The 25,067-nt window shown below is 41.0% G+C and overlaps 1 protein-coding gene across 1 annotated transcript in view; it reads right to left on the bottom strand.

The window, feature by feature from the left end:
• TAOK1 (TAO kinase 1) overlaps positions 1 to 23,612 on the bottom strand; it is a 108,300-nt gene extending 84,688 nt beyond the window's left edge. The window contains exon 1 of the mRNA XM_006095545.3: positions 23,463 to 23,612. The gene's annotated coding sequence lies outside the window, so the exon portion shown is untranslated. The remainder of the gene's footprint in view (positions 1 to 23,462) is intronic.
• Between the last annotated feature and the right edge of the window lie 1,455 nt (positions 23,613 to 25,067).

The raw sequence follows: 25,067 nt of genomic DNA, 5'->3' as shown, positions 1-25,067 counted from the left end.
GGTGAGGCCACAACATTAGTAACAAAGAAATAGAATTTCCGTGAGGATGAGGCCCAGAAATCAGGATTTTAAAAAGATTCCCAGGTGATTCTAATGTGCAGCCAAGGTTGAGAACCACTGTGTTAGCTATTTTAACTTGCTTAAATTCACCAATTTAAAGAAAAAAACTCCAAAATTGATTTCACTAGACTTCTAAGGAAAATTAAGTTCTAGCCAATTCTCCCCATGTCCCCTATATAACTTTTTTCATAATGTATTTTTATTGAATTCAGAGAGGGAGAGGGAGAGATAGAAACATCGGTGAAAGAGAATCATTGATCGGCTCCCTCCTGCACACCCCTCACTGGGGATCAAGTCTGCAACCCGTGCATGTGCCCTGACTGGGAATCGAACTGTGACTTCCTGGTTCTTAGGTCGATGCTCAACCACTGAGCCATGCTGGCCGAGCCCCCCTATATAACTTTTAAGCAGCTGTCTCATTTTTAGGAAGTCACTGAACCAATTTTACTTCTTGCTAGAAAACTTTCATAACTAAATAATACACATTTACATGTCTTTTGTACCTCCCTAAATTAACACTGCACTGCAATAAAAACAGTACTGTTAATTGTTATTTGTATTCCATTTCTAACATACTTTCAAGGCTGCACCATATACTTTTATCAACTTCCCTGCTCTGGAATTTGCATGGAACAAAGTGCTTCAATTACAGTTCTTTCAAGAATATATGACCATAGGAAAGTCACTTAACTTCTCATTCTTAAAATGAGATTGGACTAAATTCAATATAAAGTGGAATTAATAATCTACCTATACAAAAAATCTTCAATGTTACTCAAGACCTTATTTAATAACTTTGTACCCTTATTTTACATTAAAATTTTCAAGTTCCATATCCTTTCTTACCTGCTTAAGAAATTCCCACATAAAACCTTAACTCTAGTAGGAAGAGCTGGTCACTCTCCCTTCATGCTTCAAAAAATCCTGCAGTATTTACTACATTATATTGCAATTATTTAACTCTCTCCCTTAGACAGGTAGGCACAATGTGTCTCATTCATTTTCGTATTGCCTCTCTGTCCTACACCCTGCCTTCTACAGTTAATATTACATAAATATTTGTTGAACTACAAAGAAATAATTATTCTCTCTATATCACCACTAACAATGATCCAATTTCCACAATTATTTACTAGACAAACATCATCCTATATAATAAAAGCCTAATATGCAAATCGACCAAACTGCTGAATGACTGACATAACCAGTCACTATGACATGCACTGATACCAGAGGGCAGACGCTCAATGCAGGAGCTGCCCCCAGCTTGCAGGCCTCAGGCCAGCCAAGGCATGTGCCAGTGTGGAGCCACCGGATCGCCCCACCGGTCGCCTCACAGAGGGAGGCAACCTGCGGCAGCGGTGGGGGGCAGGGCCAGTGAGCGAGTGGTGCCAGGCTGGCCAATTTGGGTGCCAGTGGGGGGCCCCCAATCACTCCACTGGTCTCCCCACAGATCAGCCCTGATCGCCAGCCAGGCCTAGGGACCCTACCCGTGCACGAATTTCATGCACCGGGCCTCTAGTAAGACTATCATATGCAAAATATTAAAGTTAATAGTTGACTGAGTAAATTTATAAGGATAGCACCATCCAAAACATTAGAGAAACAAGAAATAATGAGGAAATTAGAACATTTGCTCTACCAAATACCAAAAGATAACACAAAATTACCATCGTCAGTACAATAACAAAAATAGGACAAATAAATCAATAATCTGAAAGTTAAAAAAAATCCACGCATGTGTACCTTGGAATTTATCATATAATTAAAGGAAAAGAAATGTGTAAAATTTTATCATTTTATAGTTATAAAAAGTACAGCCCCATGCCCCCTATGTAACTTTTAAGCAGCTGTCTCATGTTTAGTGAAGTCACTGAACCAATTACATAAATATTACTGCTAAATGGATTAAAGCTGCATCTCAAATCCATGATAAAAAATTAGATTTCACATAATTAAGAGTTGCTGGGAGACACCAATAGCTATTTAGGGAAAAAAATATATAAAATAATACCTGTTCCTCAAACTGAACATCAATTACATATGGGTCAAAAATACAAATATAAAAAATGAAACTAGCACGGCTGATGCGGCTCAGTGGTTGAGCACTGACCCATGAACCAAGAAGTCACCAATTTAATTCCCAGTCAGGGCACATGCCTGGGTTGCAGGCTCAATCCCCGATAGGGTGTGTGCAAAAGGCAGCTGATCAATGTTTCTCTCATAGATGTTTCTATCTCTCTACCCCTCTCCCTTCCTCTAAAATCAATAAAGATATATTAAGAAAATGAAATTATACAAGTACTAGAAGGAAATATGATCAAGTTCCTCTGTGATTAGGGAGGAAACATGCCTATGATCCAAATCCCAAACAATAGGGAAAAAGTGATATATTTAATGATAAAAAAAGAAAACTTGAGGAATCATGGAAAAGATACTCTAAATCAGCAGTTCTCAACCTGTGGGTCGCGACCCCTTTGGCGGTCGAACGACCCTTTCACAGGGGTTGCCTAAGACCATCCTGCATATCAGGTATTTACATTATGATTCATAACAGTAGCAACATTATAGTTATGAAGTGGCAATGAAAATAGTTTTATGGTTGGGTCACAACATGAGGAACTGTATTTAAAGGGCCAGAGGGTTGAGAACCACTGCGAGTCTAAACAAAAAGACAAATGAATTTGGGAAAACTTTGAAACTTATGTTTATAAAGGGTTAATAACCTAATATGTATCAGTTCTTAAAAATTTATCTAATCCTGATGCAGTGAGCCCATCAGCAAAAGGGATCAAAATACACAGACTATTAAATACATGCACAACTCAAGATGTACCCATAGTATGTTTGAAAAAACAAAGAAGACAACAACCTGATATCTTTAATATATAGTTTCTATAACCTGGCAGAGATATGGGTAGTTCAAAGAAAAAAAAAGGAAACCATTAAATATATGAAACTGTTCAACAGCACTCAAAGTAAGAGAAATACAAAATAAACTATATTAAGATTTCATTTTGTACCTATCAAAATGGCAAAAATTCACCACATGCTGATGGTGGGGTGGAAGAGAAATATGCTCTCTCATGCATTAGTAGTGGTAATATAAAAACAGTACAAACGCCCTGACCGGTTTGGCTGAGTGGATAGAGCATTGGCCTGCGGACTCAAGGGTCCCAGGTTCGATTCCGGTCAGGGCATGTACCTTGGTTGCGGGCACATCCCTAGTGGGGAGTGTGCAGGAGGCAGCTGATCGATGTTTCTCTCTCATCGATGTTTCTAACTCTCTATCCCTCTCCCTTCCTCTCTGTAAAAAATCAATAAAATATATTTAAACAAAAACAACAACAAAAAAATCAGTACAAACTCTGGAGAAAATTCCAGAAAAATCTAGCAAATTCAATATGCATTTACCATTTCACACAAAAATTCCATTTTAAGAAATCCAGCCCTGACTGGTTTGGCTCAGTGGATAGAGCGTCGGCCTACGGACTGAAGGGTCCCAGGTTCGATTCTGGTCAAGGGCATGTACCTTGGTTGCGGGTGCATCCCCAGTAGGGGGTATGCAGGAGGCAGCTGATCGATGTTTCTCTCTCATCGATGTTTTTAACTCTCTATCCCTCTCCCTTCCTCTCTGTGAAAAATCAATAAAATATATTAAAAAAAAAAAAAAGAAATCCATACCAGAGTTACTTATACAAAATATAGGGTGGGACAAAAGTAGATTTATAGGTGTGAATATGCAAAATACATAGTTTATTCTTATATTACTATTTATTTGTTCTTGTATTATTTTCCATGATATTTTCATAATTTGATAAATGAACGTGAGGAACTGGAACTCATTACATTGCTGATGGGAGTGTAAAATGGTATAACCATTTTGGAAAACAGTTTAAAAGAAGTTTATTAGGTTAAATTAACATTTACACATGATAGAACAATTTCTTAAATAGTTATCATTTACTCAAAAGAAATGAAAGCACCAGGCACACAAAAATATTTGTACACAGCATCTTTATTCATAACTAGTAGCCCAGTGCACAAAATTCGTGCACATTAAAAGGGAATTAGCGGAGATATTTTAATATTGCTATTTGCCCTTTCTCTATAATAGAAGTGTGAGAGATGAAAGGAAATTAGTAAAATGTATATGAAAATAATATGTAAATTTATTAATAAATAAACAGTAACAAAAGGATATAACAACAGAGGCATGACATAAAAACAACAAAAACATGATATGAAAATAACAAAAACATGATATAAAAACAACAGTGATGCAAACAATGACTGATAAAGTGATTAAACTTATTCTAATATCTCCCTGTACACCACATTAAGAGTGAAAACACTTTCAGAGTGCTTGACTAATTTCCCTTGTGATGAAGTATTTAGAACTTTAACTGTAATGTCACATGCTCTTCAAACTCAAGAGAAAGCAACATATAACTGACCATGTGTGAAAACAGGTTCAGGTAGGAATATTCCTACTCTGTCTAGAGTTTGTCCTTGTGATTTATTAATAATCATCGCAAATGCTGGCATCACCGGAAACTGTCGTCAAATTAATTTAAATGGGAGGCTGGTGTCAGACAGGGACAAATCAATTCTTGGAATCAGAACAACCTCTCCCTCTGCAGATCCTGTTAACACTTCAGCTTCGTTAATGTTAAATTTGGTACCACTATAAAGACCCCATTTATTATTAAGATTTCTCAATAGCATGATGACTGCACCACTTTCAATTTTAATTTATGACACAGCATTCCCGAAGGAGTAATACTATTAAGAAATTCGATGGCAAAATTTTCCTTTTCAGCATCATCTGTTGAATCAATGGAATCATCACTCAAATATGTGTGAAAATCTCCATCAAGTATTTCCAAAATTTCTTAATTTAATTTTTGAATGTGCTCATTTTTTTGGACAAAGAATTTCATGTTTAGATATATATTTAATATTATCTATAGATATACTATTTCCAAAGGTAGCTTCAATAATAAATCCATTACAAATCATTTCACAGGGGATTTCATTAATATCCATTCCTAAATGAAAACTGCTATCAAGTTTGCCATCTCCAAGTTTTACTAACTATTCACTATAAGCAGAATCCTCTGATCTCATATTTGTTTTAAGAGACAATTTATTGAAACATCCCAAAACATTACAGTACTTTAAACTCGTTTGTACTATGGCCGATCCCATAGCATGCGGCACAATACTGAGACATTGTCGAAAATCCCCTCCAAGAAGGACGACTTTCCCACCAAATACAACATTCAGACTCATAATTTCTCTTAGTAATCTGTCTATGGCATTTATAGCATGACTGGATGCCATGATGCATTCATCAATAATGAGAAGTTGGGCCTTTTTAATAGTTTTAGCAACTTCACTGTTTATATCGAGTCTAGAAATTGAAGTTTCATTTAATGGAGTTGGTCATTTATATTGGGAATGAAAGGTTCTTCCACCGAGAAGTAAATTTGCAGCAATTCCTGTGGGTAAAACAGTACCACCACCACCACCTCTAATATATGTATTAAAACTTTATTGTGGGGAGCCGCTACAGTGTTTTGGACAGGTTCAAGCCTTGGACTGATGAGAGGGCACAGTCTTCTCATTGCCACGTGCAAGTCCCAGCTTGGAGGGCAGGGCCCTCCCAGCACAATTATAGCCAACAGCTATAGTTGTAAGCTTGAACCTATGGTCCAAACATGTGGCCCCACGTGCCTGAGTGATGTAGGCTTGATAGAGTTCAGGTGCATGTAGTTGAGTAGGATTGAAACCCAGGAGAATGTTGTAAACATCTTGGTCACGCCCTTACTTTGCCTCATGGCATCTGCTATAAAATAAAGACACGGCTGTGGGCGTGGTCACTGTCTCTCAGAGAAGCAGTGTCCCACTGAGACCCAGATTTCATTCTCTTGTCTGTCTTTTCTAAGCCTTTCAGCCACCCCCACTCAGGTTCACCCTTGGCCGTGCTGGTGCGGCACACTTTATAAAGATATGCCTCCAGGCTCCGAGGGCGGGTTCCTGCCTCAAACCCCACCCTTACAGGAAACAGCTCCCGGAAACAGCTGGGGGGAGGGTGCAGCCGTTTCCAAGACAATCCCTGCAGGACTGACTTCCTTCCGCTTGGCCGTGATGTTATACCCAGGGTTTTTATCAGTACAGATAACCCCAAACTGCAAATACAAATGTCTACCAACAAATACATGTATAATAAAATTGTGGTATATTCACATAATGCAATACTATTCGCAGCAATAAAAAGAAGTAAACTACTGATAAATGTAGCAACACTTTCAACAAATGTTGGTGAGGCAACTGGATATCTACATTCAAAAGAATGAATTTGAACCTCTATTTCACACCACATATAAAATATAAGTCAAAATGGACTTAAAAACTCTTGGAAGAAAACACAGGTGAAAAATCTGCATGACCCTGGATTAGACAACAGTTTTTAAGATATGACATCAAAAGCACATATAATTTTTTTAAAAAAAGATAAATTGGACTTATCAAAGTTAAACATTTTTTCTCTAATTTTTCCATTCATATTTTCATCAAGAAGGTGGAAGCAAATATTTGCAAATCATATATTTGATAAGGGCCTAGTATCTAGAATATATAATCAATTATTAATTGGGTTAACCCAATTATATATGGGCAAAGGTAATTGACAAATAAATAAAATGTTTTAAAAATTTAAATGGGCAAGGGATTTGAATAGCCATTTCTCCAAAGAAAATATACAAATGGTCAATAAGCACATGAAAAAATTCTCAACATCATTATTCATTAAGGAAATGTAAATCAAAACAATAATGAGATATTACTTCGCACCCACTAGAATGACTATAATCAAAGAGTCAAATAACAGGTGTTGGCAAGGATGTGAAGAAATTGGAACACTTGTGCATTACTGGTGGGGATGTAAAATGGTATAGCCTTTGTGGAAAACAGTTTGGCAGTTCCTCAAAAAGCTAAACAGAATTACCATATGACCCATCAATTCTATTCAGCAAATCCATCCTGCATTTCCCACCCTAGATAATGGCACCGCTATTCTTTATGTCTCTGAGAAGAAAACTAGATATGATTTTTGAATTTTTTCCCTTCCTCTTTTTCTCTTCTATCATCAATCTAATAAAATGGTAAATCCAGCCCTGACCGGTTTGGCTCAGTGGATAGAGTGTCGGCCTGCGGACTGAAGGGTCCCAGGTTCGATTCCAGTCAAGGGCATGTACCTTGGTTGTGGGCACACCCCCAGTAGGAGGTGTGCAGGAGGCAGCTGATTGATGTTTCTCTCTCATTGATGTTTCTAACTCTCTATCCCTCTCCCTTCCTCTCTGTAAAAAATCAATAAAATATATTTTTTAAATCCAACAGACTAGAATCTCTTCCTCTATCCATAGTTCAGGCTTTAATTATATCTTACCTAAACTAATGCATTAACCTCCTATCTGGACTGTTTCTAGTTTAATTCTCTCCAATTCATCTTTCATATTGTTTTTCTGATTTTTCCATTAATATTTATTAAGTACAAATTAGGGTAGGAAATTCCTTTTTTCCCCCCATATATTTTTATTGACTTCAGAGAAGAAGGAGAGGGAGAGAAAGATAGAAATATCAATGATAAGCGAGAATCACTGCTCAGTTGCCTACCGCAAGTCCCACACTTGGGATAGAGCTGGCAACCTGGGCATGTGCCTTGACCAGGATCCAAACTGTGACTTCCTAGTTCATAGGTCAATGCTCAACCACTGAGCCATGCTGGCTGGGCTCTATTTTAATATTTATTTTTCTATATATTCTAGTTGTTTACATGCCTTACGCCCCCAGGCTATCTATAATAATAGAAGTGTAATATGCAAATCGACCAAACGGCCGAACAGCAGAATGGCAGTCCAGATGTCCAGACAACCATACTATGACACGCACTGGCGCCAGGCCAGCCAAGGCGGGTGTGATGCGATTGGTCGGGGGGCCCCCGCCATCACCCCATGATCAACCCACAGAGGGAGGAGGCCCAGGCCACCTACTGCAGGGTGATCAATAGGGGGGCTGCCCGGCCTGTGGTGCTGCAGCAGGTGGGCGGGGCCTCCCTCTGCAGGCGATTGATTGCGGGGCTCCCGGACTGCGAGAGGGCGTAGACCGGGCTAAGGGGACCCCCCCGCCCGAGTGCATGAATTTCGTGCACCGGGCCTCTAGTCTATATATATAAAAGCCTAAGCGACCAAACAACCGGTCAACCAGTTGCTATGATGCACACTGACCACCAAGGGGTAGATGCTCAATGCAGAAGTTGCCCCCTGGTGGTCAGTGCGCTCCCACAGCCAACCTCCTGCTGCCAGCCAACCTCCCATAGTCCGGGCGTCCCCCCCCACCCTTGATCGGCCCCAATCGCCGGCCAGGCCGAGGGACCCCACCCTCGAATTCGTGCACTGGGCATCTAGTATAGATTATAAAGTTCTGGAGCGCCTTCACAAAACCTGAGAGTATCACATAACCAACCAAAACAAATGTTTGTTGAATGACTTTTAAATTGTTATTTTATATTTAGATTAGCCCTTTTTGTCCTCTTTTTACTAGTGTTTTCCCCAGCATATATTCTCAGTTCTGCCATTCTCCAAAGAAGAACTATCCTAACATACTTTTCCTTATTTACTTTCTAGATTGAAGAATCCTTTCACATTCTTTTACTAGCTATAATAACTAAGAGTCAAACTCTATTTACATTATTTTTTATTACCAGTAACTCAAGAGATAACAACTGTAATAAAGCCCTGGAAAAGTACTCACCAGCTGTTAAAAGGGACAAAAGAATGGGCAGCCCATTTATTTACCACACAGAAAGTTCAATGGTACTATAAAATTATATGTATTTGACATCTCTTGGATATCTTAAAGGCACTTCTAATAACATTATCTAGTCATTCAACCTCATCTTTCTGAGTGTCTTATATAAAATAAAGTGTATCCACTTCAGCAATTCAGAACCTGAGTTACCTTTGATACCCTCTATTCCTTCATTCATAACCCAATCCATTACCAACTCTTGTAGATTTCTCCTAAATCTTTCTCAAATTGTCCCACTTTCCCCATTAATTATTTGGAGGCTACTTACTATAACAGCCTCCAAAAGGGTGCCACTGCATCCACTCTTGGCCCCGCCCCCTCCCACTGGGCTACTTACTATAACAGCCTCCAAAAGGGTGCCACTGCATCCACTCTTGGCCCCGCCCCCTCCAATCCATTTGATCTACTACAACCAGAGTGACCTTTCAAAATGCAAACCCAATTATGTCATCCCCTCTATTTAAGTATTCCATGCCTTTACACTGTACTTTGGCTGAAACAAAAATCCTTAACATAATGTTCAAGGGAATTACATGGTCTGACCCTACCCATCTTGTTAGCCTCATCTCCTTCCAATTTCCTGTGCTCTGAAGACACAGACCTCTCAAGTTTATCATCATGCTCCTCTTTCCACAGAGTCTTGAACACACAGTAACTAAGAGCACAAGTTCTGGAATCAGATTATCTAAGTCCCCAAACTGGATCTGCCAACATACTAACTGCTGGCAGTTAACTTGTTGGGCAAGTAACTTAATCGCTCTGACCTCAGCTTTCCCATCTCTAAAGTAGAGGAAATGATACCTGTCACGGGGATTTGAGGAGGGTTAAATGAAATGTTAAGAACACAGAACATAACCAGTAAGCACTTCATGCCAAACTCCTCTCCTTTTTTCAATTTCTGGTTATCGTCTCTAGTGGAAAACTCAAATTATATTTGAGGCTCAGAGAAATTAAGCAATTTGCTCACTATAACACAGCTAGTAAGTAACAGGGCCAGATTTCTACTATACCTTAACTTTCCCCACCCAACTCTTCTTCCAGGCACAATTAATTGTGTGTGTGTGTGTGTTTAACATGCATACTCCTGGGCCCCTCATCAAACCTAAATATGAATTTCTCAAAGCGTGCCACAGGAATCTGCAATTTATTTTAATAGGCAGCTTTTTCTGGTAAGCCAGAGGTTGAGAGTCACTGGAGTAGAATAATGAAAGCTAACACAATTATTGAATGTAAATTTTAAAAAAAATGAATAACATAATGATCAATCAAATATTACACATCTATGTCCTTAAAAGTAACAAAGCTGCATTGGCTGTATGGTTCAACTGATTGAGCATTATCCCATGCACCAAAAGGTCATCACCTGTTCCGATTCCCAGTCAGAGCACATGCCCAGGTTGTGAGCTCAGTCCCCAGTAGGGGGCGTGAGGAGCAGCCAATCTATGTTTCTGTTTCTGTTTCTCTCTCTCTTTCTTCCCCTTCCTCTCTCTCTAAAATCAATAAAAACATTTTTTTAAAGTAACAAAGCTATTTAATTGAATCTACTATTAAATCAAAGTTGGTTATAAGCTGAGACTACTGGCAGGTTTTGTTCAATAATTTCTGGATAGGAGAATCTGAGAGATAAAATACAACTGTCTTAAGATTATTTCCAATATGATATTCTCCCTAGACCTAGCTTAAAAGTGAAAGAGGCAACAATTTAAAATATACACAAATTGGCCTATACCAAATCATGCCCAAAGCTAAGAAGAACTAATAAGCAAAATATGAACTACTTTGGATTCTTTAAGACACAACCTGCTCTCAATTCTCCCCATTATAAATTCCACTATATAAAGATCCACTTTTCAGTTACATTTCTAAGCTTTCTGCCCTCCCTACTATTATCAAAAGAAAAGACAGATATCCCAGTTTAGCAATATACATGGTTTATGGCTTTCCTTCCAATCATCACACAACTGAATAGACAACAAATTAACTAATATTTAGAGACAGAATGAGTCAAAACACAAATCCTGACTCTTTGTCATTTTTTTGTTCAAATGGAAGATAAGCACTTGTGAGTTTTCCAAATCTCAACATAGCTTTCTTTTAATAATGAAGTAAAAATACAAGAAAAAATTGAATTATTTTACTATCAACAAAATCTGGTGTATTGAGTTGATCTTAGATTTATTTCCTTCAAAAATAAAAAAAGGGATTTGAAAAGACAAATCTTTTTCTTCTTAAAGAGCACAATGTTTGACATATATAAACAGACTCAGATAATTAAAGATCAAAGGTACCTTATATATCTTTAAGTCATCCATGTCATGGATGAGGGCCTGAAGGGTTGAGTGGCTTGCCTAAGGTTACAATCAATAACAGAACTGGAACTAAAAATCTAAATTAACTGAATGTGCACATCTTTGGGATGTAAAAGGGAACTGGAATACCCAGAAAAAGCCCAGTTGCCCTAGCCGGTTTGGCTCACTGGATGGAGTGTTGGCCTGTGGACAGAAGGGTCCCAGGTTCCATTCCGGTCAAGGGAACATGCCTGCATTGTGGGCTCGACCCCCCACTAAGGGGCGCACAGGAGGCAACTGATCAATGATTCTCTCTCATCATTGATGTTTCTATCCCTCTCTCTTCCTCTCTGAAATCAATAAAAATATATTTTACAAAAAGAAAAAGTAAATCCCAAGAAAGAAAGGCTGCTCTGTGGAGTAGCCCACTCTCTGTAAAAAAAAAAAAAAGAACAGATGAGTGCATGGTTTCTAAGAGTTGGGTGGGTAAGAAAAAGAGGTGGCTGTGACAATAAAGGATAGACAAGTAATCCTTATAATGGAACTATTCTGTATCTTGACTATGATAGTTGTCATACTAATCTACACATGTGATAAAACTGCATAGAACTAAATATACCTAACAAGCTCACACACAAAGGAGTGTAGGTAAAATTGGTGAAATCTGAATAATAAGGTCAAATGGAGTTGTAGATAACAAGAAATGTTAAAGCAAGATCCTCAATCCCAAAGAAAAAGTTACTAAATAGAAACTGGGATCTTCACAAAGGAATGAAGAATAGTAGAAATCATAAATAATGTTATAAATATTAAAAACTTTAAAAATAATTTAATTATTTTTAAAATATAATAAATTGTTTAAAGCAAAAATGACAACAATGTAATCTAGAGTTTTTAACATATATACAAGGACAATGTTTGACAACACTAGTTCAAAGGATTAGAGTGGAAAACAGAAGAATGCCATTGGAAGCTTCTTACATTATATGTGAAGTGGTATAATATTATTTGAAGGTGAAATGTGACAAGTTAAAGAGACTTATTATAAAAAAACTATGGCCTATTAAACCAACAATGGAGATAAAATTGAATAAATAAATATACTCAAGCCAAACAAAGATAGGGAAGGACACAGGAACTGCCAAAAGATGGGACAAATAGAAAATGAATAGCAAAAAGGAACATTTAAACCCAACCATATTGTTATTTTCATTAAATGTAAATGGTCTAAGAAGACTCCAAATAAAATACAAAGAGAATGTATTAAAAAACAGAAAAGCAAGACCCTTTTTAAAAAGTCAATTTTAGAAAGCTGTCAATAAGAAACTCACTTTAAATATAAAGACAAAAATAGATTAATAGTAAGAAAGATATATCATGCAAATACTAAGGTTAAGAATACTGTAATAGCCCTCAGAATATACCCAAAAGAATTGAATGCAGGGCTCAAAGAGATACTTATACGCCAATGTCCATAGCAGCATTATTCACAATAGCCAAAAGGTATAAACAACTCAAATGTCTATCAAAAGATGAATGGATAAACATGTGATATTTACAAACAATGGAATATTATTCAGTCTTTAAAAAGGAACGAAATTCTTGAGACATGTAACAATACGAATAAGACATGAAAACAGGATGCTAAGTGAGATTAGCTAGTCACAAAAGGACAAATACAGGGTAGGGCAAAAGTAAATTTACAGATTTTTGTAAGAAAAATAATACACTATTTAATAAATAATAATGCAAGAATAAACTCTGTTTCGTGTACTCACAACTGTAAACCTACTTTTGCCATGCCCTATACTGTATGATTCCACTTATGTGTGGTACCTAGAATAGATAAATTCAGAGACAGAAAGTAGAATAGAGGTTACCAAGGGCTGGGAAGAGGGGGAAAAAATGACAGATATTGTTTGGTGGATGTATAGTTTCTGTTTGGGATGATAAAAAAAGTTCTGGAGCCTGGCCAGCCTGGCTCAGTGGTTGAGCTTTGACCTATAAACCAGGAGGTCATGGTTCAATTCTTGGTCAGGGCATATGCCCAGGTTTCGGGCTTGATCCCCAGAGGGCGGTGTGCAGGAGGCAGCCGACCAATGGATGATTCTCTCTCATCATTAATGTTTCTATCTCTCTCTTCCTCTCCCTTCCTCTTTTAAATCAATAAAAATATATGTTAAAAAAAAGTTCTGGATATGAATAGTGGCAATGGTTATACAACACTGAATGTACTTAACACCACTATATTGTATACTTAAAGTGGTTAAAATGATACATTTTATTTATGTTATGTGCATATTTGCCACAATTTTAAACAGTGAATTAATAACAAAAAATAACTTGCTAATTTAATTATAAGCAAATCTTAGTTAAAAGCGTTTTAAAATTAACAGGGTGCTAATTTCCACATGACACACAGACTGGGAATTTTGTCCGTTAAATGGAGGTTCGAAAAATCGAGGGCTTATTGTACTTTCTATTGCTAGCAATCAAGTTCCTCTACTATAGAACATTTCTTTCCTAACTAGAAAATTTTCACATCTTTTTCTTCTTAAAATCCTTTTGCTATTGATTAAAGTCTTATAGCATTACTTAGAGAAATGAACATTCATACATAATATGAACATTTGTATGTAATACACAAAAATATTTTATCTGTCTGTACCTAAACTGAAGATAAAAGGATCTTTCCATTACTTTTTTTTTCAAATTATTTGTGCTTTTCTAGATAACAGAAAAATTATCAGCTCTAACAACTATATATATATCAAAGAATCTGAAAGTGAGGCACATTATATTGTACCTCTGGGACTCAGAACCCTTTTAAAACAAACCAACTAAAATACAGAACTCCTATAATGTGATGGTCCTGATAAAACACAATCATCATCAACCATGTACACAGCATGAAATTACTTAAACACTATCCTATATAATAAAAGGATAATTTGCAAATTGTCCCCTCGGGAGTTCGATCGCTTGCTGTGATGTGCGCTGACCACTGGGGGCAGCGCAGAACATTAAGGGCAACCAGTGGCGGTGGAAGGCGCTGAGGGAGCGAGGGAAGGAGGAGGCAGGGAAGTGGGGAACCTGATCGGCCCTGATCACCGGCCAAGTCTAGGGACCCTATCCGTGCATGATTTCATGCACCGGGACTCTAGTATTTTAAATACTATAACACATAACGAACAGAGTTTCTGTGCCACAATGAAGAGTAACGTTTTCTCATCAAGTTCAATATAGGTTAATTAGTAACTTTATAGTCTTTACAATCAAGGATATGTATGCTTTTGGCAAAGAGACAAAGATTTTCCAATTCTGAGTAACACTAAATTCGCAAGTATAAAAAAGGAAAACCCTGGCCTTGTTTAGTAATGCTGTTCATCCACTTTTTCTGAAACCTCTTTCTCAGTCTCAGTGAGAATAAATTAGAAATCAATCCAAAATACAAACTAGAGACTCATAACTACTACACACTGAAATTTTAAAAATACAGTTGACCCTTGAACAACACAGGTTTAAACTGCAAGGGTCCATTTATACATAAACTTTTTTCAATAAGTACCTCTTCTGTTTTGGATCTGTTGTTGGGAGTGTCCACAGATGCAGAAGGCCAACTGTATGCATTGATCTACACCATTTTATATAGGGGACTTCAGGATTTTGGTACCCTTAGAGGGTCCTGGAACCAATGCCCTGCGGATACCAAGGGACAACTTAAATTTTGGGGCAGTCAAAACTTATATGTGAGTTTTCCACTATGCAGGAGGTCAGCACCCTTAACTTTCACGTCACTCAAGGATCAACTATATACTTATTATATTTACTTAACACATTTACACTGAGCCAAACCGGTTTCGGCACAACATATTGCAATTAACATTTTAAAAATTAAATCTACTGGATAAAAATAAAAAGTATATTCTTAATGTTACAAATAAATCATCTTCTTTTTTAAAATAAATTCTGCAATTCATGAGAAACTGCACTTACACACATAGGATGTGGCACTACATACACGATGACACGTTCCCAAATAAAAAAACAAAAAACTCAGAAGTTACCATCATGAGCAAAACTACGGATACCTTGTCCAGGATCTTTTAGACAGAGTCCTCAGTACCCTGCAAGCTTAGGAAAGGTAAATATGCACAACATAACTACCAAACCAGACTGGCAATTAGAGATTGAAAGTAGGGTTGTTAAAATAAAAGAAAAAACAAACAAGCATATTCGAAGACATGAGATTAGAAGTAAAAAGGATGAATTAAAAAAGAAATTTCAAAAAAATTTAACTGGGTACCCAGAGCACATAAAAATATAGAAAAAAAAGTTTCCCATACAATGCTTACCCTTACTTACACACCACACTCTGATATTTCCCACTAGAGGCCCAGTGCACAAATTCATGCACGGGTGGGGTCCGGCCAGCCCAGCCCCAATCGGGGCAGATCAGGGCTGGGCCTGTAGGGAGGAGGAGATGGTGGGAGGTTGGCCAGCTGGCCTGCCCCCTAATTAGGGTTGGGGGCCCAACTAGGGGCGGGGCTGGCCATGGGGAGGGGCTGTGGGTGGTTGGCTGGCCAGCCCTGACCGATGGGGTAGGGGGCCAGTCAGGGATGGGGCTGGGTGGGGGGAGGGGCTGCAGGAAGTTGGCGGGACGGCCCCGCCCCCTATTGGGATGGGGGGCCGATCAGAATGGTGGGGGCCCTTCAGGGGTGTGGCCAGACAGGGGGAGGGGCTGCAGGAGGTTGGCTGCCCAGCCCCACCCCCTACTGGGGTGGGGGGAGTGCGTGATCAGGGGCAGGCCGGCCAGGGGGAGGGGCTGCAGGCCTATCTTGGTGAAGCACGCTGATCGGGGGCAGGGCTGGCCGGGGGGAAGAAAGGGGTAGTTTGGCCGGTGGCCCGCTCTTGATCAGGGTGGGAGGTCCTATCAGGGGCAAGCCAGCAGTGGGGAAGGGCCATGAGGTTGGCTGGCAGGCCCCACCCCCTGATCGGCCAATTTGCTGGCCACTGTGGGCCTCATAGCAACTGGTCGTTACGGTCATTAAGGTCACTGGCTTTTTATATATATAGATTACTTTTCATTTTTAACAACTGTTACTGTGACTCACTAAATTGAATTCACAAGCCACTAATGCAGTGGTTCTCAACCTGAGGGTAGTGACCCCTTTGGCAGTTGAACTACCCTTTCACAGGAGTCCCCTAAAACCATCCTGCATATCAGATATTTACATTACGATTCATAACAGTAGCAACATTACAGTTATGAAGTAGCAACGAAAAAAATTTTATGGTTGGGTCACAACATGAGGAACTGTATTTAAAGGGCCAGAAGGTTGAGAACCACTGCACTAATGGGTCACAACCTAAAGTTTGAAAAGCACTGGCTTATAGGAACTGACAACGATAGGAAGGTCCTTGTTCTACTATGAATATCTAGTTTGAGAAAACTAATCAGAAGGTGGAAAGAATGAGAAGACAATTCCTCCAGAGCAGGGACTATATATTACTAGCACATAATCATCACTTAATACTTGTTGAATTAATAAATTGTGGAATATAAAGAACTTTCAAGGTGAAGACACACCTACAAAGAATACCTTAAAAATAAATAAATAAATGCTTACGAAAGCATGAGTACTTTGCATGCTTTCAAAACTAGGGATGCCGAAACCAGTTTGGCTCAGTGGATAGAGTGTCGGCCTGGGGACTGAATGGTCCCAGGTTCCATTCCGGTCAAGGGCATGTACCTGGGTTGCGGGCACATCCCCAGTGGGGAGTGTGCAGGAGGCAGCTGATCGATGTTTCTCTCTCATCGATGTTTCTAACTCTCTGTCCCTCTCCCTTCCTCTCTGTAAAAGATCAATAAAATATATTTTAAAAAAAACAAACAAAAAACTAAAAACTTTAAAAAAAAAAAACTAGGGATGGTGAAAAGAGCTCCAGGCAGTAAAAGAGTGATACACCAACTGAGCCTTAAATAAACAAATGAAGTGCCAAAAGAAAAGGAAATTTGTTCTTTAGGATGGGCTTTAGATACAGCACAGGAAAAAGAAAATCTCTTGTAGAACTACATAATAGTACATTACAGGTTCAGAAAGTTTGTAAGCTATCCTTGGTTAGAAATTCTAACCATTTCTTTTCAAATATATGTATTGAACTCCAAATGTATAAATCCAACTTCAAATCAAAATTATGGAATGCAATTCATTCTTAAATATTAAATCCTCTGTATTCATTTGTAAGCATTTCATAAGCAGCTAGTGTGTGGTAGCCAAAAACTTAATGAGTGCTTAACATGTATCAGGCAATATGTTAAGTACTTAACAAGGGTTATCCCATTTAAACCTAACAACCTTGTAAAGTCGATACTACCTTCATTTTATAGATTGGGAAAGTAAGGCTTAAAAAGTTACACAAACAAGTTACACAGCTAATAAATGGTGAAATTAAGATATTAAGTGCCAGTTTTATTATTATTGGTGGCTGAAAATCAGATTTTGTTCCATTCTATTATTTGTAACTAGAGGCCCAGTGCACCAATTCATGCACAGGTGGGGTCCCTCGGGGGTCGGGCCCCAGCTCGCACCCCTAGGCTCTCAGTCCCAGCTTGCACCCCCAGACTCACAGCTCTGCCTGGCACCCTGCCATGGCCTGCTCCACCCCCTCACCTGCTCTACCATCCCACCTGCGGGGCGATTGATCGGGGCTGGGCCCCCCACCTGACTCCCTCAGCACCTAGGAGCCGGGTGGCGGCCCCACCCCCTGCCACTGGTCACCGTTGGTGGGGCGATCAGTCAGGGCCTGGCCCCGACCGCTCGCACCCGCCTTGGCCTGGTGCCGCCCGCTCACCTGCTTCATCATCCCGCCATGGTCCTGCTCTCAAAACCTTCACTGCCGCCTGCTGCCAGCGCCATGTCGCTGACGCCCACCATGTTTCACACCGCTGGTCGTCAGCGCACTTCATAGCAAGCGGTCGAACTCCCAGTCTCCCAGTCAAACGACCACCCGAGAGGACAATTTGCATATTAGGCTTTTATTATATAGGAAGGATGTTTTTCTCAGAAACTAAACTTTGAATATATTTCTGAATGAAGTGATTAATCTACTTCTAAATCTGTACAACACTATCATCCTATATAATAAAAGGCTAATATGCACATCGACCAAACAGCGGAACAACCGGTCACTATGACATGCACTGACCATCAGGGGGCAGATGCTCAACGCAGGAGCTGTCCCCTGGTGGTCAGTGCACTCCCACGGGGGGTGGGGGTGGGGCACTGCTCAGCCAGAAGCTGGGCTCATGGCTGGCAAGCGCAGCAGCAGAGGCAGGAGCCTCTCCTGCCTCCGTGGCAGCACTAAGGATGTCCGACTGATGGCTTAGGCCCGCTTCCCATGGGGAGCGGGCCTAAGCCGTCAACCAGACATCCCCCAAGGACTCCTGGACTACGAGAGGGCGCAGGCCAGGCTGAGGGACCCCCCACACCCCTGAATGCACGAATTTTGTGCACCGGGCCTCTAGTATTGAATAATTTTATCAAAAGGAAAAATTAGCCCCTTCTCAGTTTTAAAGATAAGTTAGAGGCCAATTAAATATAGCTATCTGACACCGGCATTTTTAAAAAATATATTTCTTTATTGATTTCAGAGAGGAAGGGAGAATGAGAGAAAGATAGAAACATCAATGATGAGAGAGTTACTGATGGCTGCCTCCTGCAAGCCCCCCACTGGGGATTGAGCCCACAACCTAGGCATGTGCCCCTGGCCAGAATCGAACCTGGGACTCTGCAGTCCGCAGGCTAACGCTCTATCCACTGAGCCAAGCCAGCTAGGGCTGACACGGCATTTTCTTTTAAAATATATTTTATTGATTTTTTTAGAGAGAGGAAGAGAGAGGGATAGAGAGTTAGAAACATTGATGAGAGAGAATCATCGATCAGTTGCTTCCTGTACACCTCCTACTGGGGATGTGCCCGCAACCAAGGTACATGCCCTTGACCGGAATCAAACCTGGGACCTTTCAGTCAACAGGCCGATGCTCTATCCACTGAGCCAAACCGGTTAGGGCCTGACACGGCATTTTTAACAGCTATATATATATTATGCAAAGTACTCAGTAACTTGTACTTTTACTTACCTTATTTACATGCCAGGTACTTATATTTTGAAAAACCTTTACACCTTTTATAGGTCACTTATTTTTCTACTAGGTAAGAAGATGCAGCCTTAGACTGTTTTTCAGAACAAAAAGTCTGCTTCTAGTACAAATGGAAGAGACTGACATAGAAATAATTGTTACCAAATGTTGACAGATTACATCCCAACTGAAAATTATTTCTAGTCCATCCACCCAACTTTTGAATTCATGTTGACATTTAGAAGAAATTAGACATCTTTAATGAAATTAAACATTAATTTTTATTACTAAAAACTATGATACTTTGATCCAACAATGGGATGGAATGAAATACTACAGATCCGTATCTTTTTCACTTATATTTTAGAATTTGAAATTAAAAAATAATCCAGCCATAAACAAGCACAGAAACCTAAAGGCAGATGAACATACACTGGCACTCTGTTTAATGAACAATCCCAATTTTATGCAAGACTTTATTACAGAAATAACACTTTTGGAAGAGATTCATTCAAATATGATCCTGAACTGAACAGCAGCCTTTAACTAATATATACAAAAAAGCTCTTAATTTCAAAAAGATTAAATTAGTATGAGTATAGTTATTTTAAGTAATAGAGACTATTGAAAACCAAAAACAGAAACAATGGAAAACTTAACTGACTTTTGTTTTAAATCCTCACCAAGGACATGCCTGGAGGGGGGAAGGCAGAGGGAGAGAAACATCCAATAATTTGCTTTCCATAAGGTACCCAACTGGGGATCAAACCAGCAACCCCAGGTATGTGCCCTGACTGGGAATCAAACTGGCAACCTTTTGGTGCACAGGATGATGCTCAACCAACTAAGCCACTCTGCCCAGGTGAAAAATTAACTGACTTTAATATACAAATCAGTCACGGGGGAAAAAAACACACCAGAATGATAATTATAACCAAATTAACAAATCAGAATCAGAATGCCAAAAATTAAGTCATTAAAAGGGAATCTAGAGAAAGGGCCAGTTGTGAAAGAACAGGAAGTGATGTACACTGCCATTTTGTAGATGAACTATTTAGTAACAGAAGTACCATACTAATCAGAAATTAACCAACCCAGTCTAAGAGCTCTCAGTATTCTTTCTGACAGTGGCATCAGAAGTCGGCTGAAATAACCCTCTGGCAGTTTTTCCTTAATAATGAATTTATCAAATTGATTATGAACATACTTTTACCACTTTTTGCACAATTACCACCAGCGACAGAAAACAGGGTTTCTTTTTAGTTGTCCTAAAAAGTACCTCTTTTAGTTCTAGCATGCTGAACTATATCAAGTAGTTTACCTATATCCTGTGCACTTACTTACATTTTGTAGCATTTATTAATAAATCCTCTCTGCTTGCATCATTCCAAGTTAAAAAGTCACTCTTTACTAAGCAGTATGTTTGCATTTATTCATGCTAGTATATATGAATTATCAACAACAAACCATAACAGAGAATTAGACTTAATGGAATAATTTGCTATGTAGGGGGAAACTCTACACACCACAACATGCAGCTTTGTGCCATGAAATAAAGATTTATGGGAAGTGCTGTTAAAATAACTCTAGCCCTGGCTGGTGTGATGAGTGGTTAGAGCATCAGCCTATGCCAGTGATGGCGAACCTATGACACGCATGTCAGAAGTGACATGCGAACTCATTTTTTTGGTTGATTTTTCTTTGTTAAATGGCATTTAAATATATAAAATAAATATAAAAAATATAAGTCTTTGTTTTACTACGGTTGCAAATATCAAAAAATTTCTATATGTGACACGGCACCAGAGTTAAGTTAGGGTTTTTCAAAATGCTGACACGCTGAGCTCAAAAGGTTTGCCATCACTGGCCTATGCACAGGGTCTTGGGTTCCATTCCAGGTCCGGGGCACATAATCTGGTTCGCTCCCTGCTCCTCACCCTCGTTTGGGAGGCAACCAGTCAATGTGTCTCTCTCACGTTGATGTCTCTCTCTCTCCCCCACCCCACCCACTCTCTCTAAAAAGTAATGAAAAAAAATAACCTCAGGTGTGGATTAACAAAACAACAAAGGAAGTTAAAATAAACCCAGATAAAAATAAAAAGAATAAAGAAAGCAAAATTCCATTTTCTGAGGAAAAATAATAAATCTAATTTAACAGACCATTTATGTGTCTCCCCATCTTAAAATCATAAAGATGACAGAAACTAAATTGGTGTCTAACCACCTACTACTAACATCTTTAAATCCCTGTCTTAAAACAGGTTTCAAAAACAAACAAATAAAAAATACAACAAAAGCTCTTATGGACATTAAATGTAGATGGTGTTTGAAAGTCTTTAAAAATAAGTCACCCACTAAGTGAAGCTTAAATACCAAATACCAAATAGTAAAATATCAAGACAACTCATGTCTATATGTATACTAGAAGCCCAGTGCATGAAATCAGTACACGGGTAGGGTCCCTAGTGGCTGCCAGCTGCTGGCTGGGGCCTCCCTTCCCCCAGATGCCTGCCACCAGCAGGGGCAGGGCCAACCAGGGGGATGGGCCCCAGGCGGTTGGCTGGCCGGCCGGCCCCCTGGTCGAACTCCCTGGTGGAACTCCCAGTGGAGGGGCCAATTTGCATATTAGGCTTTTATTATATAGGATATTTTAGTTATCTTCATTGCTTTGTGAAATAATTATTTAATTCTGTAAATATTCAATATGGAACATTTTGAAATCACTTCATCAGTAAATTTATATACTAAAGAAAAAAGTATCAACAGTAGACTTCAAGACTACTCTTTGGTAACAAAATACACTTGGAACACACTTCCAGAATGTCAAAATATTTATTTTTCTTATTTCTACTCTACTAAAGGACGCAACCAACAATACTACTGTAAACCAGACAAGATTTGTCTTAAACCAATATGACATGAAGCAAAAGAAGTGAAAAAACAACTTATTGACTACAAATATAGATGCTATCATAGCATAGTTAAGCAAATTACAGTGTTTATTTTTTTTCATTTCCTTAACAAAGCATTTGCTACAGAAAGATTTGTAACCCTTTTCAAAGTTTTCCAGTTTCAGTGTTATACAAAATAGCATTAACCCTAAAAATTCAGAGCCCAGAGAGGAATGTCCATCAGACTGCCTGTCTGTATGCAATGATCTTTAATGATTCTCCAAAAACTACAAAGTCAGTCATAGGAAGAAAATAAGGGAGTAGGGGGGATACAAAGTTATCTTATTTGAATCCTAATGAAAACCCAAGATGCCCACACAAAAATGTCAACCCAGTGTTTGAGAGAGAGAGCGAGAGACATGAAAACTGTTCTGCCACGGCAGGGTCCCTTCTGGAGAGGCCTCATCACTCTCCCCGCAGACAAGAACAGCAGGAACGGACCTACTTCCCAGGGGCAGATCTCAGGGGAAGAGTATCCAGGCGGTACTGTTATCGATTTAAAACCAAAGGAAAAGAGTAACCTTTCCAAGGGAAGCGCCATGACTTCCCTCTCCTGCTCCCCCTCCCTTCAGGGTACACACGGGCCTGTGTCTGAAGAAACTGCCTTGGACTTCTGCAGCACTGCAGCAGACTAACGAAGGGGTAGGGGAAAGGGTTAGGGGAGAAAAACGCTTCCCATCACCCCTAACAGAAGAGGGGTGTACATTTCCTGGGGGTGGGGTGGGGGTGGGGGGACGACTGGAATCCACCCAGCAGGCTCCCCAGAACAGTCTCCCTTCCCGAGAATACACACACTACAAAGGAGAGGGAGGAGCAGAGGGACCAGAAGGGAAAGGGGCCTCGCGCCTTTTAAATCGGGGTGAACATCCACCCCGTCTCCCACGGAGGGCCACACCTTCCTGGAGGCACCCCCTTCCACCACCCCTTCCGGTGACCCTCTGGACAGAGGAATGGAAGGGCTCGGGCCCCTCGAAGCCGGAGGGCGTCCACCTCGCCGCCTCCTCCACCCCACCCACGGAATCACAGACCCTCCTCGTCTCCCTCCCCCACCCACTCCCACCGCCCTCCTTCCGCCCAGAGGCCACGGTGGGCCCAGTCTCCCCGCCCCCTCCCGGTCTCCCGCACCCAAAGCCGAGGTGCCCTTACCCTTTCGCCGACAGGTCGGGGCGGAGCAGGCAGGCACAGCCCCCTACCGCGCCGCGGGAGCCGCTACGCTGGAAGGCGAGGAGCGAGGAGGAGGAGGGGGCCTGGCGACACACCGCTGCCCCCCCCGCCCCCCCGGAGCCCCGACGAGCCGCCCAGCCCAAGCTCTGCGACAAGGGGCGGGGGGGCGGGGGGGAGCGAGGGGACGACCGGGGTCGAGGAGGCGCCCTCAGCGCTGGGGCTCAGCTAAGATGGCGCGGGGAAGTGCCAGGAGCCGCCGCCGCCGCTTCGGGGGAACCGGCCCGGGCCTCGGCCGCCTCTCGTCCTCACACAGCCGAGGCCCTGTCGGTCCCCCGCCGCGGCCCCTCGGCGGGCAGGCCCACGCACAACCCTCTGCCACCACCACCACCACCCCTGGGAAGGGGGCGCTCACAAAGGGAAGAGAGGCCGCGGGCCGGCCGGCCGGCGGCGGCGGGGCGGGGTCCCCAGGGGCCGGGAGGCCTCAGAGGTTCGTGGGTGCCTAGCGCTCTCGGCCCGCGAAGGGCGCCGGCAGGCGGGACCCCTCCTCTCTCCTCAGGCAGGCGGCGGCACCAACTCACTCTCTTGGCCACCCTCCCTCTCGCTCTCCGAGCCCTGAAGCCACAGAGGCCGGCCGCTGCCCAGGTTCCCCCCCCCTTCCCCGACACCACTCCCCTCCTCCCGTCATCCCAGCCTCCGATCTCGCGAGATTTCCCGCCTGACAGGCCCGACCCTGCGCGAGACACGACTGCGTGCGCGTGCACGGCCTCGCGGGGCGCGCGAGGGCCGGCGCGGGGCGGAGTCTCCGCCGGGTGGCCCTATCCCCAGCCTCTGTCCAGCCTGGCCGCATTCCGCTGGCAGCCCTCATGCCACGCCGGCGTCGGATGCATCCATGTCACCCTGGAATCGGAGAAAGAAGAGCTGATCTGCTCTCCTGCCCGCTTCCCATTCCCAAACCCCCCGCCCGCCACTAACCCCGCCATTGAGAAGTTTGCCCTGACGTGTAGACTATCCCGTTCTTACATACCTGAGCTCAACCACTCCGTGGGGTTTAGAGGTAAACTGGTCAGTGTCATCGGTATGTAACTGAGTTGTAAGATTCTAATCGTTAATAGTAATTTTTGGAATGGTAATAGGGGGAAATACACATCTAAACCACCCTGTATGCTGATGGTAGGAAATAGACAAATTCTTGAAAAGTTTTTGTGGATTTTTTTAGTAGGTTGAGAGATGATAAGTTTTGAAACAAGAGTCCTAACAGTCCTGATTCAGGGAAGAGGTAGAGCTTCTTATTTATTTATTTATTTATTTATTTTGTGTGTGTGTGTGTGTGTGTGTGGTGAAACTTTTTTTTTTTTTCAGGGAAAAACCCCTTTCAAGGACTACAGAGAGCAATTTTATTCAAGAACTGAAAGATGCGCCTAAAATGCAGTCATAAAAAAATTGTTTCTTCAACCAATAAAACAACTGATATAGATTTGTTGTGTGAGACTTATGAGTAAAAATGTACTCCAAAAACAGTTATTAGGAGAGACAATAAACTGGGAAAATAAACTGGCTTTGATCAGAAAAACAAGCCTATCTGCTTCA

This window comes from Myotis lucifugus, unplaced genomic scaffold, assembly GCF_000147115.1.
Source record: "Myotis lucifugus unplaced genomic scaffold, Myoluc2.0 scaffold_157, whole genome shotgun sequence".
In the NCBI taxonomy this organism is placed as follows: domain Eukaryota; kingdom Metazoa; phylum Chordata; class Mammalia; order Chiroptera; family Vespertilionidae; genus Myotis; species Myotis lucifugus.
This window is presented reverse-complemented; position numbering and strand designations above follow the sequence as displayed.